Source organism: Podarcis muralis, chromosome 1 (assembly GCF_964188315.1).
Source record: "Podarcis muralis chromosome 1, rPodMur119.hap1.1, whole genome shotgun sequence".
In the NCBI taxonomy this organism is placed as follows: domain Eukaryota; kingdom Metazoa; phylum Chordata; class Lepidosauria; order Squamata; family Lacertidae; genus Podarcis; species Podarcis muralis.
The window spans coordinates 115,325,606-115,340,360 of record NC_135655.1 but is presented as its reverse complement, the minus strand read 5'-3'; the positions used below and the strand labels follow the sequence as shown (position 1 = coordinate 115,340,360).

General features: G+C 46.3%; 1 protein-coding gene across 2 annotated transcripts in view; it reads right to left on the bottom strand.

Annotated features, from left to right (window-relative positions):
* Positions 1 to 14,755, bottom strand: part of WIPF1 (WAS/WASL interacting protein family member 1) — a 64,028-nt gene that overhangs the window by 34,247 nt on the left and 15,026 nt on the right. The window contains exon 1 of one of the 2 annotated variants that reach the window (XM_028749265.2): positions 8,291 to 8,330. The exons of the other annotated variant lie outside the window; for it this stretch is intronic. The gene's annotated coding sequence lies outside the window, so the exon portion shown is untranslated. Of the gene's footprint in view, positions 1 to 8,290; positions 8,331 to 14,755 lie in introns of those variants that run through there. 2 annotated transcript variants of the gene reach the window in all.

The following is a 14,755-nucleotide window of genomic DNA, read 5'->3' as shown; positions in this document are numbered from 1 at the left end:
GCCAGAATAAAACTGGAATCCCAGAACTCAAAGCCTCCTGCCCATACATCTGTGCATGATTTATATATTCTGTTTCAGATCCTACTTCGTCCGAATCAGTCACCTCCAACCTGGTGCCCTTCAGATGTCTTGCCATATAACCTCCACCTGGCTGCAGTGGCGTAGCGTGGGGGTGCAGGGGGGGCCGGCCGCACCGGGCGCAACATCTGGGGTTAGGGCAAATCCACAGGTTAGGGGGCGCAAATCCACGGGTTAGGGGGCGCAAATTACTCGCCTTGCCCCAGGTGCTGACAACCCACGCTACGCCACTGCCTGGCTGGGACTGAGATTGGCATTCTAGTCCAAAACATCTGGAACACACAAGGTTTGGGGAGGTCTGGCCAGTAATCCTAAACCAGATGATAAAAATCAGCAATTTCTGTTTTGAGCATGTTTAGGGTTAGGAATACCCACTCAAAAGAGTATTAGTCAACTGACATTTCCAAACTACTTGGAACTTTGGAGGTGAAAGAAACCTTACAAAACATTTACTTAGGAAATATACCAAAGGAAACAAAATTTCCCTGGCTATCACCCTGGGGGAGAAAACAAACAGGCAACGCATATGCACATGCACAAACGCAGCCGAAAATGGGCCAAGCATTTAATGATATTTTTCTATTGTCTGACCCCATACAGAAGCTTCTTTTAGAAGGGGCCAAACACAGAACTTCATAGCCTAACAAAACTGCAGGCTTCTAATGGATCGGCTAAAAAAAAAAAAGAAGGGAAAAAGCCAAGACACTTACTTAATTTGCACACTAAACAAATTCACTTAAACATCTGGCCCAAGGCTGGCTGGCAGGTCCCAAATGCATCTTTGAAAAATCTGGGCAGCAGTTACCTTTTCTGAGAAATAAAGCACACGCACTAATTTGTTCGAGAGACTTTGATCACGCCAAGACACCTGCAACTGTACAGTGGTACCTCGGGTTAAGTACTTAATTCATTCTGGAGGTCCGTTCTTAACCTGAAACTGTTCTTAACCTGAAGCACCACTTTAGCTAATGGGGCCTCCTGCTGCCGCCGCACTGCCAAAGCACAATTTCTGTTCTCATCCTGAAGCAAAGTTCTTAACCTGAGGTACTATTTCTGGGTTAACGGAGTCTGTAACCTGAAGCGTATGTAACCAGAGGTACCACTGTAGTTCTTTGGAGCTTCAGCACAGCTGAAGGGTTGGGTTTGTGGAATGCCTTTGCAAGAAGCTGCTGTGCATGGAGGATGAAAGCTTCTATCTACCCCATTGAGTTGCTCCCCCAAAGCAGAGATCTGTAAGGGCCGCAGTGGGTTGCCATCACGGAAAACTCACCCATGCCCTTCCTGTCGTGCCGCCGGAGCACGAGTTCTGTTCTCATCCTGAAGCAAAATACTTAACCCGAGGTACTATTTCTGGGTTAGCGGAGGCCGTAACCTGAAGTGCTGATCATTTGTCCCTATTTATTTATGGTTTAGAAGAATATTTGCATCCTTCATTTGCACTGTCTAGCCTATCCTCTGTGGACCACAACTCCCAACATCCCATGCCAGTTTGGCCAAAAGTCAGGGAGTTGTAGTCTAAAACATCTGGGGAAGAGTACCACATTGGCTACTTCTGAGCTAGTTTGTAAAGCATCACACTATAGTCTGCACCATCAGAATGAATTTCAGGAACCCAAAAGTGGTATTGAAAAATAAGACTTTTGAGCCACCTGGCCCAAAAATGGCAACCAGGCATTCTGTTTTGGCAACTGTAACCCTGGTTTAAGGAGCCATATGGTGCCTGGCTTATATATATATATATATGAGTTTCTAACACTGGTTACATGGTAAAGGTAAAGGGTAAAGGGACCCCTGACCATTAGGTCCAGTCGTGGCCGACTCTGGGGTTGCGGCGCTCATCTCGCTTTATTGGCTGAGGGAGCTGGCGTACAACTTCCGGGTCATGGGGGCAGCATGACTAAGCCGCTTCTGGCGAACCAGAGCAGCGCACGGAAATGCCGTTTACCTTCCCGCCGGAGTGGTACCTATTTATCTACTTGCACTTTAACGTGCTTTCGAACTGCTAGGTTGGCAGGAGCAAGGACTGAGCAACGGGAGCTCACCCCGTCGCGGGGATTCGAACCGCCGACCTTCTGATTGGCAAGTCCTAGGCTCTGTCGTTTAACCCACAGCGCCACCCGCGTCCCAGTTACATGGTAGACTGCCCTTGAAGCTGGACGTTCCATATTAGCCAGTGATAGGCCTCCTCTCCTAGGGAATATGCTTTGAACCTATTTCTAAGCAGGTGGCCTTTGCCAAAGCTTCTGGGAGCGAATTCGAAAAAGAAATAAAATGCATGCTGTACCTCTTGCAACAGCTGCAGAGCGCAGGAGGATCTGAGCAGGAAGAAGCACAGTGCAGAAGAAAGGTTCTGGCCTGAAAGCAGAAGGCAGATGGGCTGCCATGTATCGATACCTTAGGCTAAGTCCTAGCTTGGAACAGGTGTGTGTTGGCTGCACGTCCTTTTTATTGCACGTGTACAAAAATAAGAACCCAATACCACATCCTATTACCAAGCATCAGATGTCCTCCAAGCACCCTGCGAGGTTGGTTAGGCTGGCAAATAACAATGAGCTCAAGGTCACGCCGTCGGCTTCATGGCTGAGCAAATCCAATACGCCACAGGCTACACCTCAGTGGCTCCCAAGGCCTGTGATCAACTGCCTTAGATGGAAGCGTGAGAACCATCGAACCGCTGGTGAGGCTTCTCAAGCCAGCCTCTCTCCAGCATTGCAAAAGCAACTCACCCCCCTCCCCAAACACACACACTGCCTCAGCCTCCACAGCAGCTTAGATTCATTTCCTTACCTGTTCTTTCTTTCTATTGAGCCTGATCTAGGACTGGGTAATAATAATAATGATAATAATAATTTATTTATACCCTGCCCATCTGGGCAGCTCCCAACAGAATATTAAAAACACAATAAAACATCAAACATTGAAAACTTCTCTAAACAGGGCTGCCTTCAGATGTCTTCTAAAAGTCAGATGCAGTGGATACGAACGTTTATGGTTGCGCACGCGTTGGGTTATGAGCTGCGCCAACCTGGAAGTACAGGGCTGCTTTCTAATGTCTTCTAAAAGTCAGGTAGTTGTTTATTTCCTTGACATCTGATGGGAGGGCATTCCACAGGGCGGGTACCACTACCGAGAAGGCCCTCTGCCTGGTTCCCTGTAGTTTCACTTCTGGCAGTGAGGGAACCACCAGAAGGCCCTCGGAGCTGGACCTCAGTGTCTGTGCTGAAAGATGGGGGTGGAGATGTTCCTTCAGATATTTTTCAAAAACCGTGATCTATCACAGCTAAACATCGCAATATAATAATATATCATGATGTCTGAAAGAAGGATGGAGCTATGTAGTGATATTGGGTGGCTCTGTGGTATTCCCTCCATTGTGATTTTTATTATGAAACTGATATCACGATATGGTCTTCAAACTGGTTTTGGACAATATATTGATATATCAGCCCTAGCCTGAACCATTCCTTCATTCTTCTATATTTACATAGTTGTGTAGTCTTTTCTTGCTCTTCTTCCTGCTGCTCTAATTTTAATCTGGAAAATTAATTCCCTCCTCAGCCTTCTTTTTCCAAGAACTCTGGTTTACGCAGTTACCACTTTTGTACAATCCCCTTATTGTTTTTTTGCCCTCCCCTCTTTGCCTCTGCCACAATGCTCTCTGACTCTTCCCACTTCCTCTTCTCTAACTTTTCTCAGTTTTTCTCATCAAGCAGCGTTATCCGTTTATAAAACACAGGCTATCATATGCTGCTCTGCTTTTGCATGCTTCAATGGTGGTGCTTTCAAAAAAGATTTTCCATTCATTTTACAGGTCCACAAAGAAGTGCTACCGGTGTGAAAGAAAACATAGAACCTGAAGCAAAGCTTTGTACAATGGAAGCCAAAGGTTTTGTACAGTGACACACATAGCCTTGCAGCACACAGGGGCCATTCCCCCCCCCCCCCAGCTTGCTTTTTGTGCACAGAGGTTTGCAATTGTACAAATCTTCACGCAATAATTGCCCTTAAAGCGGAAGATGCTATCTTTTGTTGTCCCCAGTCACTCTGGGCGGCGTCCAACGAATTTGAACACAGTAAGACATCAAACATCAGAAACTTCCCTATAGAGGGTTGTCTTCAGATGTCCTCTAAAAGTCAGATAGTTGTTTATTTCCTTGACATCTGATGGGAGGGCATTCCACAGGGTGACCCCGCCTGTATATATATTGGTACACTGAGGTGGCTGCTGCTTCCTGTTTTGCCTACTTCATTCATAGACAAGTGCAACGGGAAGAGGAAGTGGCACAGCCTTGCATCATCTGTGGACTTGCCCCAATAGGAGTGATCTGAGAAAACCCTCTCTGGACTCAGCGAGAATGGCAAAGAAAAAGCGATTTATAGGCACTGTATATGCAATATAAACATTGTGCCACCAGATGGCGCTGTGGAGTCCCCTTTTCTCTCTCTCCCTGTTTTCCCTGTTTAAATTTACGTGTTTAACTGAAACGCTTACTGTGTCTAGATCCAGACTCTGTGTACCCATATAGGCAGTAAGTGCTTGAGAAGTGCAACAGAGCAAACGTAAATGTTCCCAGCAAACGAACAGTGTAGAACAGTGTAGGACAGGGATGACACCCCAAAAAGGCACCCGTGCCCTGCAAATTATAACACAGTGTGGTGGGTGCTCACTCAGTATTTGCAACTCAGCCTTTTCTTACAACACCTATTTACAGAGCCTTGTTACTGTTCTTTTAGGGTCACCAGATCGCCATGCTGACGGCAGTGGCAGTGGAAGCCACAACTGGCAATCAGAGCCTAGTTCCTAAAAGCCAGATGTTTTGGACTACAACTCCCATCACCCCAGACCCATTGGCCATACTGGCCCAGGGGTTAATGGGAATTGTAGTCAAACACCTGGAGAGCACCAGAATGGGGAAGACTGCTAAATCAAGTAATCTTCTTGATCCTTTTCTCCATGGCCCAGGGTCCTACAAGGACTAAATCTCCTTTGACTGGCCATTTCCCTCCAGTTCCCAGAACGGACCTTCCTGTACCTCCAACACTTGTGAAATTATGCTGCGGTCAGACTTTCCCTTTTGCTTATTTTTTCTTCATTCCATCAGCTCCCCAGGTTTCTGCCTTAAAACACCACTCACTTTTTGTCCAACTTCCTCCAGCTACCTTCAGTTTCTTGGTTTCCTTTCCTTGTATCCCAGCTTTCCTCTCCTTAAACCACACTAAGAGTCTTATTCAGAGGACCTTCTCCCACTCGTCCCTTTTTCTCTCTCAATTCTCTTTTCTCAGCTGAGTTGGGTCCCTTGATTCAGCCATGTTGCCTCCAAGATTGCAACCCTCTAATTCCCTCATTCTTGTAAGACTAGTTGACAAACCTACTTCTGTAACTAAGGTCTGGGTGAGGTTCTAATCCCTTGCCAAACTGTCAACTTCTCCTTCCCCCACAGAAACTGAGCTGTATAGATGTATAATCTATGAAGCCTGAATAGTTGGGGTGGTTATGAACATTCTGTGCTGCTGCTTCAGCCAATGAATGTCACATGCTTCACCACCAGAAGCACAACATGCTAAATAAGTTTGTGTTCTTCCCTATAAATAGCATTATTGCATAGATCTTGCAGTATTTATGTGAATCCAATCATACAAAGAATCCAATCTTCCAATCATACAAAGGTAAATGTAAAAGTCCCCTGAATGGTTAAGTCCAGTCAAAGGCGACTATGGGGTTGCAGCGCTCATCTCGCTTTCAGGTCGAGGGAGCCGGCGTTGGTCCACAGACAGCTTTCTGGGTCATGTGACCAGCACGACTAAACCGCTTCTGGTGCAACGAAACACCATGACTGAAACCAGAGCACACAGAATCACCGTTTATCTTCCTGTCACAGCAGTACCTATTTATCTACTTGCACTGGTGTGCTTTCGAACTGCTAGGTTGGCAGGAGCTGGGACAGAGCAATGGGAGCTCACTCCATCATGGGGATTCGAACCGCTGACCCAGGCATGTCTCATTACAGCAGAAAATGCTGATTATTTTGTTACATATCCTTATAACCAAAAAACCCCCCACAGGTTGTAGATTTTCACCATTGTGATGACAAGGACATTTTCTTTTTAGAAGGAGGGGGTAGATAAACACTCTGCATTGTCAAGAATCAGCATATTATAAAACATTCTGAACCCAAATATTATTTTGCACAGTTAGAGACAGGCCACAGGACAACGTCTTGGGAGTCGCTGATCCAGTTTTTGATTGGTGCTCTTTCCCTCATGTCCTTTCTGGGTCTCAAAGTGGGACATGCATTTTCCCTCCCCCAACCATGTTGTCCTCACAACTAGCCGGTGAGGCAATTTTTGGCTGAGAGTGTATTTAAACTCGGGTTCCCCCTCCCCCGCCCAGACCTAGTCTGAGCACTACCCTGAATTTTCAGAAGACTATGCAAGTTATTCACAGAGAAGGACAGAGGCCACAGAACCACCCAACTGGTTCTGTGACTTTAAATGCAATTTTGGACTTGTTTTTCCTCCAAAAGCAACCCCCCTCCCCCCTCCAGCAGTCCGCTGGAAGACTGCAATTGAAACTGATGGAAGTTTCAAAAACAGCTTATGATACGGCCTGGGGAGGAAGAAGGTCCAGAGGAGGGGGAAAAGAATATCTGATCCTACCAGTTAGGCCCCTTACACCAAGCCCAGCAATTCTCTGGATGCTGGGAAGATTTTAAGTGAGAGACGTTTCAGACAAAGACAAAGAAGAAAGCAAAATTAGATCGATGCCCAGGGACTGAAGAAGCAAAAGGAGGCACACTCTGGCATCTGCCACTGGCTAGAGCACCAAGGAGCACTGAGAGTCTTAATCTGAGTTCTGGGTTCAAATCCCACACTGGGCTAAAGAGTTATGCATTGCAGGGGGTTGGGTTCGATGACCTTCGTGGTCCCTTCCAAATCTACAAATTCTATGATCTTTGTCTGCATCCAAGGAAGAACACCATGACAAAGGGGAGACCAACCTGGCTCCATTCACCGGCCCCTGGAGGAGCTGCAACACTTGCTTTCCTCTTCTTCGCTCATTTTGCATCGCATCTAATTATACCGCAAGCTCACAAGCAGGCCCTTGTGCTCTCTTTTAATATACGTGCAGGGCTTAGAAATTTTTTTAGGCACTGTAAGTATTGAAATCAGTAATAGCATTTCAGAGCTAGCAAACTCCACTAAAGGAGCAGCCACATTTGCAGCACAATCCTAGGCATGCTTACACAAAAGCACATGTAATTTAATTCCCACTAAATTCAAGGGGCCTTACTCCAAAGGAGGCACGATTGGACAATAGCTGTGTATAGGATTGCAGCCTTAAGTCTTTTGCATTAAAGGTAAAGGTAAAGGTCCCCCTGCCCGTACGGGCCAGTCTTGACAGACTCTGGGGTTGTGCGCCCATCTCACTTAAGAGGCCAGGGGCCAGCGCTGTCCGCAGACACTTCCGGGTCACGTGGCCAGCGTGACAAAGCTGCATCTGGCGAGCCAGCGCAGCACACGGAAACGCCGTTTACCTTCCCGCCAGTAAGCGGTCCCTATTTATCTACTTGCACCTGGGGGTGCTTTCGAACTGCTAGGTTGGCAGGCGCTGGGACTGAGCAACGGGAGCGCACCCCGCCGCGGGGATTCAAACCGCCGACCTTTCGATCGGCAAGTCCTAGGCGCTGAGGCTTTTACCCACAGCGCCACCCGCGTCCCATTAAGTCTTTTGCATTAGCCAATTACAATAACAGTTCAAGGTTCTCCCCACCCCAGCTGTGTGTGTGTGTTTCTCAACCTGCGAGTCCCCAGATGTTGTTGAACTACAACTCCCATCACCCCTAGCTAGCAAGGCCAGAGCTCAGGGATGATGGGAGTTGTAGTCCAACAACATCTGGGAACCCACAGGTTGAGAAGCGCTGGTGCCACAACAATAAAACATGCTTTCATTACTGAAAATAAAATCCTCATCTTCTCACAGACAGGTAAGTTCAGCAGCACACACACATACAAACTGAACCACCAACCTGAATATTAATTCTTCCCTGTTATATGCATCTTTTGGGCAACCTTGTAAGTCAGAAGCTCAGCACTGTCCTAGCGAAAGTCTCGTGCTACAATCGTCCTACCCCAACCACGACAAGCTTAAACACACACACAACACTCATATTCGAAAAGAATAAAAACTTGCTGCAAAAAGAAAAACACAGACCTGCGCTGTCTTCAACAGTAGGAGAGCCGTCACGTCTGAAGCTCACCTCAGCTTTCAGCTGAGTTTCCTGTCACATAGCCACATGACACCACACTTCCCCACACTGCCTCTTGCTAAAAAAAACAACCTTGCTCCATCTACTTCGTTCCGACTTGGAGAATATTTATACCTCACGTTATTATGCATCCCATTTGTTTGCATAATTCCGCTATCTTTTGTTTGTTCCGCTCAGAGCGCTCTAAAACTTAAAAGGGTAAAGGCAAGGAGACAATTAGGAGTGTTACAGGAATGGCCCTCCGGTCAGTTCAAGGCCATATTAAAGCTTGCACTGTGTGCATGCATTGAAATCTTTTGTGGTGCCACACTGCTGACTCATTTAAACCATGCTCTGTCTGTGGCCTGCTGCTGGCAGAGGGGACAGGACCACACAAATGTGAACGAGCACACACACACACACACAAACATTTCATTCCTCCCGTTAACTCCATCCTGTCATGGAAGCTTTTCTGCAGCAGAGTATTTTTTTCCCTCTCTCTCCCTTTCAATAGATCAGTGTTTCCCAAACTTGGGTCTCCAGCTGCTTTGGGACTACAACTCCCATCATGCCTAGTCAACAAGACCAAAGGCCAGGAATGATGGGAATTGTAATCCGAAAACATCTGCAGACCCAAGTTTGAGAAACAATTGCACTAGACAGTTAAAAATTGCTTATAGGTAGGAATGTAGCTACCGAGCCACTGTATTGCGATCAGGGAACACGGACTGTGGTGTGAGCCACAGGAAGTTTTGAAAGAAACTCATGCAATAGGAAGAATCAGCAAAGGTTTCAAAACAGGGTCACCTTCTGCCACAAAAAAAAGCCTTCACTTTGGCTTACTGAGCACAAAAGTCCAACCCAGCCTCGACTATTTAAAAAAGCAGAAAGAGCTATAGGTAGGGGTGAAGTCCGATTTACCAGTGTGGTGCTGTGGGATATAGGTGGCGCTGTGGTCTAAACCACAGAGCCTAGGGCTTGCCGATCAGAAGGTCGGCAGTTCGAATCCCCGCGACGGGGTGAGCTCCCATTGTTCAGTCCCAGTTCCTGCCTACCTAGCAGTTCGAAAGCATGTCAAAATGCAAGTAGATAAATAGGTACCACTCCGGCAGGAAGGTAAACAGCGTTTCCGTGCACTTCTCTTGTTCGCCAGAAGCGGCTTAGTCATGCTGGCCACATGACCCGGAAGCTGTCTGCAGACAAACGCCAGCTCCCTCGGCCTATAGAGCAAGATGAGCGCCGCAACCTCAGAGTCGTCCACGACTGGACGTAATGGTCAGGGGTACCTTTACCTTTACAAAGGGGGAGAGTGCTTTTTTGCTCAGGTTCCGTTTTTAGGTTTTCCATAGGCATCTGGTTGACCAATGTGAGAAAAGGATAATGGACTTGATGGGTCGCTGGCCTGATTCAACAGGGTTTTTCTTCCGTTCTTAATTTTGGAACGGAGGCAGTAAGAGTCTCTTTTATACAAACACAACTAAGGTTTTCCTTTGACTAATTCATGCAGATACAACTCCGTTAATGCCATCTTGGCAAACTTGAGCTTGGAAGACCCCCACCCCCTACCTAGAACAGGCTAGAGGAAAAGTACCAAAATCCCACGGAAGATTACCACTGGAAACGTAGCAGAGTTGATAAAAAGAAAGTTAGCAGACAGTGATGCAAACTGCAAGTAAAAACCACAGGAAGTAGCATGGGAGGTAGCATTTACACAGAATTTGTAATGCGGAGAGGCCCTATAGCCATTTAAAGATGGGCCAAAGGAGGAAGGTGGCACTGCTAGATTTGCATTTACAACCTCATCTCTATTCACATGCAAAACTGCACCCAGAACGAAGCAGTTTTATTCATTCCGCAAAGTACTGAGCAGCCACTGTCTCAGGCTCCTGTACTGAAATATTGCATTTATATGCATGGCAGTACTGCCATCCTACCAGGCTGAAAAGAGAGAAAAGGTGGTTTGTCCACCCCAGCCTTTGCCAACCTGGTGTGCTGCAGCTGCTTTGCACTACAACTCCCATCAGCCTCACCTAGATGGGAGTCAGAGTCCAAAGACAGCTGCAGCACAGCAAGTTGGCAAAGGCTGACCTGTTAGTTCTGGCCCAAGTGCCTAGCCAGCACACAAACACACCAACTCTGGCTCCCTAGTTATAAAAAAAGTGCAGTCTGCTCTGCCTTAAGACAGTGTTTCCCAAACTTGGGCCTCCAGCTGTTTTTTGGACTACAATTCCCGGCATCACTAACCACTGCTAGCTAGGGATGATGGGAGTTGTAGTCCAACAACAGCTGGAGACCCAAGTTTGAGAAAAGCTGTCTTAGACACAGAGCAGACCCCACAGAGCTGTTATGAGATTGAAAAGGAGCAGGAAGGATCTAGGCAAACCACCTTAATCTCCTCAGAGGAACAGCAGGATATACAGTGGTACCTCGGGTTACATACGCTTCAGGTTACACACTCTGCTAACCCAGAAATAGTGCTTCAGGTTAAGAACTTTGCTTCAGGATAAGAACAGAAATTGGGCTCCGGCAGTGCGGCAGCAGCAGGAGGCCCCATTAGCTAAAGTGGTGCTTCAGGTTAAGAACAGTTTCAGATTAAGAACGGACCTCCGGACCGAATTAAGTACTTAACCTGAGGTACCACTGTAAATGTAATAGAAGAAGAAGAAGAAGAAGAAGAAGAAGAAGATTTTAATATTTATTCTGCAAGATCTGCCACTCACTCCTGCACACAAATGCCACTCACCAGTTTGGGCACAGTCAGATATGACTACCCCAAATTAAAAAGAAAGAAGAAAGATAAGCTCTGTCCACATTTAGAGAACCTTGATTCGAACTAGGTTGCTTTGCCAGGGGTCCCACTTCACCCAGCACCCATTTTGTGGCAAACTGTGTTACAAGGAAGCTTCCTCTTTTAATTAAACCAGGTCTGGGAAAACTGTGGCCCTGCAGATGTTGCTAGCCCTGCAGATGTTGCTAGCCTACAACTTCCATCATCTCTGAACCTTGGCCACTAAAATGTTGAGTTTATTGCCCTTAGGTACAGTAATGAGGACTACTAGATATACTGCCAGCCCTGGCTTAAGCTTTATATCAGGGGCTGCCTTATACTGAACCAGGCCTATGGTCCACCGCATCCAGTATCCCACAAACACACCCTGAACTACAGCAAAATATCCTTTCAGCCAGAAGTGCTGGTGAACAAATCAAATCTGAGATTTTAGCCATGCAAACCATGCGTACTGGATCGTGCTTTCACCCATAAACCGTGTCAGGTGACTACTTCTTCCCAAAGCTCCCATTTGTGCATGCAGTTTAAACCTCACTGGGAAGTTGCACCCAAAAGCTGAAAATGCAAGTGCTGGTTATTTATATTGGAAGCTTTCATTTCATTTCATTTCATTTTATTTGCACACACAGCTGAAGCGATCCCTCAGTCAGCAGGAATATATATATATATATATATATATATATATATATATATATATGCTTTCGTAGATTTTCACGGGTACAGGAATGCAGGTTTTGGTGTCCTCGGGTGTCTTCCCGTGTAAAAGTTGGGGTGTCTAGGCGACGTTTCGACGAGGTCTCACTCGTCATCTTCAGGCTGGTGCTTTCGGCTTCTTGTTACTGGAACAGAGCAGGATCTCAGTGTTTGAGTTCCTATAAATACTGTTGAGGAGGTGTGGCCTCTGATGTTCTGGGCAGAGAGGAAGTTCCCAGGCTAGTGTGCCTTTTCTTCTTTTGTTTCTTAATTACTTGAGGGATATCTTGAGTGATTTCTTGAGTTGTATCCTGAGTACCACTTAGGTGGGTCATTAGGTGTGGATTAGTTGCTAAAGCCTTTGTGTCTTGACCTCTTGAACTTTGTGAAGAGTTTTTCTGAGAAGATGGTTGTACTGCATTTTGTTGTGCTCTGGCTTGGCTTCGTGTATAGGGGCGAGCTGTGGTTTTGTGGTCTGTGCCAGCCAGATCTGTGTAGGGATTGCAGGGGGGTGCAGCATCCGGAGGTGCCACCATGGTTTGGCTACTGGATGGTATCTGTAATTCATCTGTGGAGAGGGTCTGGGTTTGGGTCTGGTGTGGTTGATTGGTGATGGCGTTCTGTATGCCTCTGGCTCTGGTGTCAGTTTTTGTGGGGAGGGCTAATTTCCAGATGTCTGGCAAGCGGGATGTGTCGTCACGCTTGTTCATGTTGTGAGGGTGTTTCTCTATCTCGATGGCTTCCATGATTATTCTCTTGTGGTGATGTTCCATGTTAAAGAGCAATTTGGAATCTGCAAAATTAATTTCGTGTCCTGTTTCTTTCATGTGTTGGAAAAGAGAGGAAGTTTTTTCTTCTTTTTTGACGGCATTCTTGTGTTCTGCGATACGTGCATTTATTCGTCTGTTAGTTTGTCCAATGTACGTGGCTGGGCAGACTTTGCAGGGTATTTCATAGACCCCTTGGGGTCTATGAAATACAATCCCCCCGAATACATCTTGGACCTGACCAAGCACTGCCTAACCAACACGTACTTCATCCACAATGGACAAAGATACAAACAGATAGAAGGAGCACCTATGGGATCACCCCTCTCACCGGTCATCGCAAACCTGTACATGGAACACTTTGAAACCAATGCCTTAGACAAGTCAGAACACAAACCCAAACTTTGGCTCAGATATGTTGACGACACCTTTGTAATTTGGCCACACGGGAAGGAAAAACTGGATAGCTTCCTCACACATCTCAACAGCCTACACCCCAAAATACAATTCACTATGGAAATAGAAGCCAACAACCAACTTCCCTTCCTTGACGTCCTAATCTACAAAAAACCTGATGGCTCCCTAGGACACACTATCTACCGGAAAAAAACACACACCAACCGCTACTTACATGCACAATCACACCACCACCCTGCACAAATAAACTCCGTAGCCAAGACTCTCATCTCCAGAACCAAACGCCTGGCTGACAAAAACCACTTGACAACTGAGTTACAGAATCTCTCAAATGTGTTAATTGCCAATGGATACCAGCAAAACAGGGTTACGAAGCTAATCCAAAAAGAAACACCCCCCAAAAACCAAGACACAGAAGAAAACAATGGCATGGCCCTCCTTCCTTATATCAAGGGCACTACAGATAAAATTAGCAAAATCCTCCATAAACACAATATCAAAACAGCCTTTTGCACCAACCAAAAAATAGCCAATATCCTCAGAAACCCCAAGGATAAAATCCAGTTGGAAAACCAAGGGGTCTATGAAATACCCTGCAAAGTCTGCCCAGCCACGTACATTGGACAAACTAACAGACGAATAAATGCACGTATCGCAGAACACAAGAATGCCGTCAAAAAAGAAGAAAAAACTTCCTCTCTTTTCCAACACATGAAAGAAACAGGACACGAAATTAATTTTGCAGATTCCAAATTGCTCTTTAACATGGAACATCACCACAAGAGAATAATCATGGAAGCCATCGAGATAGAGAAACACCCTCACAACATGAACAAGCGTGACGACACATCCCGCTTGCCAGACATCTGGAAATTAGCCCTCCCCACAAAAACTGACACCAGAGCCAGAGGCATACAGAACGCCATCACCAATCAACCACACCAGACCCAAACCCAGACCCTCTCCACAGATGAATTACAGATACCATCCAGTAGCCAAACCATGGTGGCACCTCCGGATGCTGCACCCCCCTGCAATCCCTACACAGATCTGGCTGGCACAGACCACAAAACCACAGCTCGCCCCTATACACGAAGCCAAGCCAGAGCACAACAAAATGCAGTACAACCATCTTCTCAGAAAAACTCTTCACAAAGTTCAAGAGGTCAAGACACAAAGGCTTTAGCAACTAATCCACACCTAATGACCCACCTAAGTGGTACTCAGGATACAACTCAAGAAATCACTCAAGATATCCCTCAAGTAATTAAGAAACAAAAGAAGAAAAGGCACACTAGCCTGGGAACTTCCTCTCTGCCCAGAACATCAGAGGCCACACCTCCTCAACAGTATTTATAGGAACTCAAACACTGAGATCCTGCTCTGTTCCAGTAACAAGAAGCCGAAAGCACCAGCCTGAAGATGACGAGTGAGACCTCGTCGAAACGTCGCCTAGACACCCCAACTTTTACACGGGAAGACACCCGAGGACACCAAAACCTGCATATATATATATATATATATATATAGTGGTAGACCCCCTGAGTACGAAAGAACTTGAAGGGAAGTTGAAGAGTTCAGGAAGTGACTTGATGTTTGCTCATGAGACACTGTCCCCATTGTCTTTAAAACCAATCCTAATTTTGAAAGACTTGAGAGGGAAAACACTAGCACGATTTGCTGACAGTAGCAGGCCTCTCTCCAATCACATTCACACCACACATTGAAAGCGCTATGATGCCACTTTAAACAGCCATGGCTTCCAC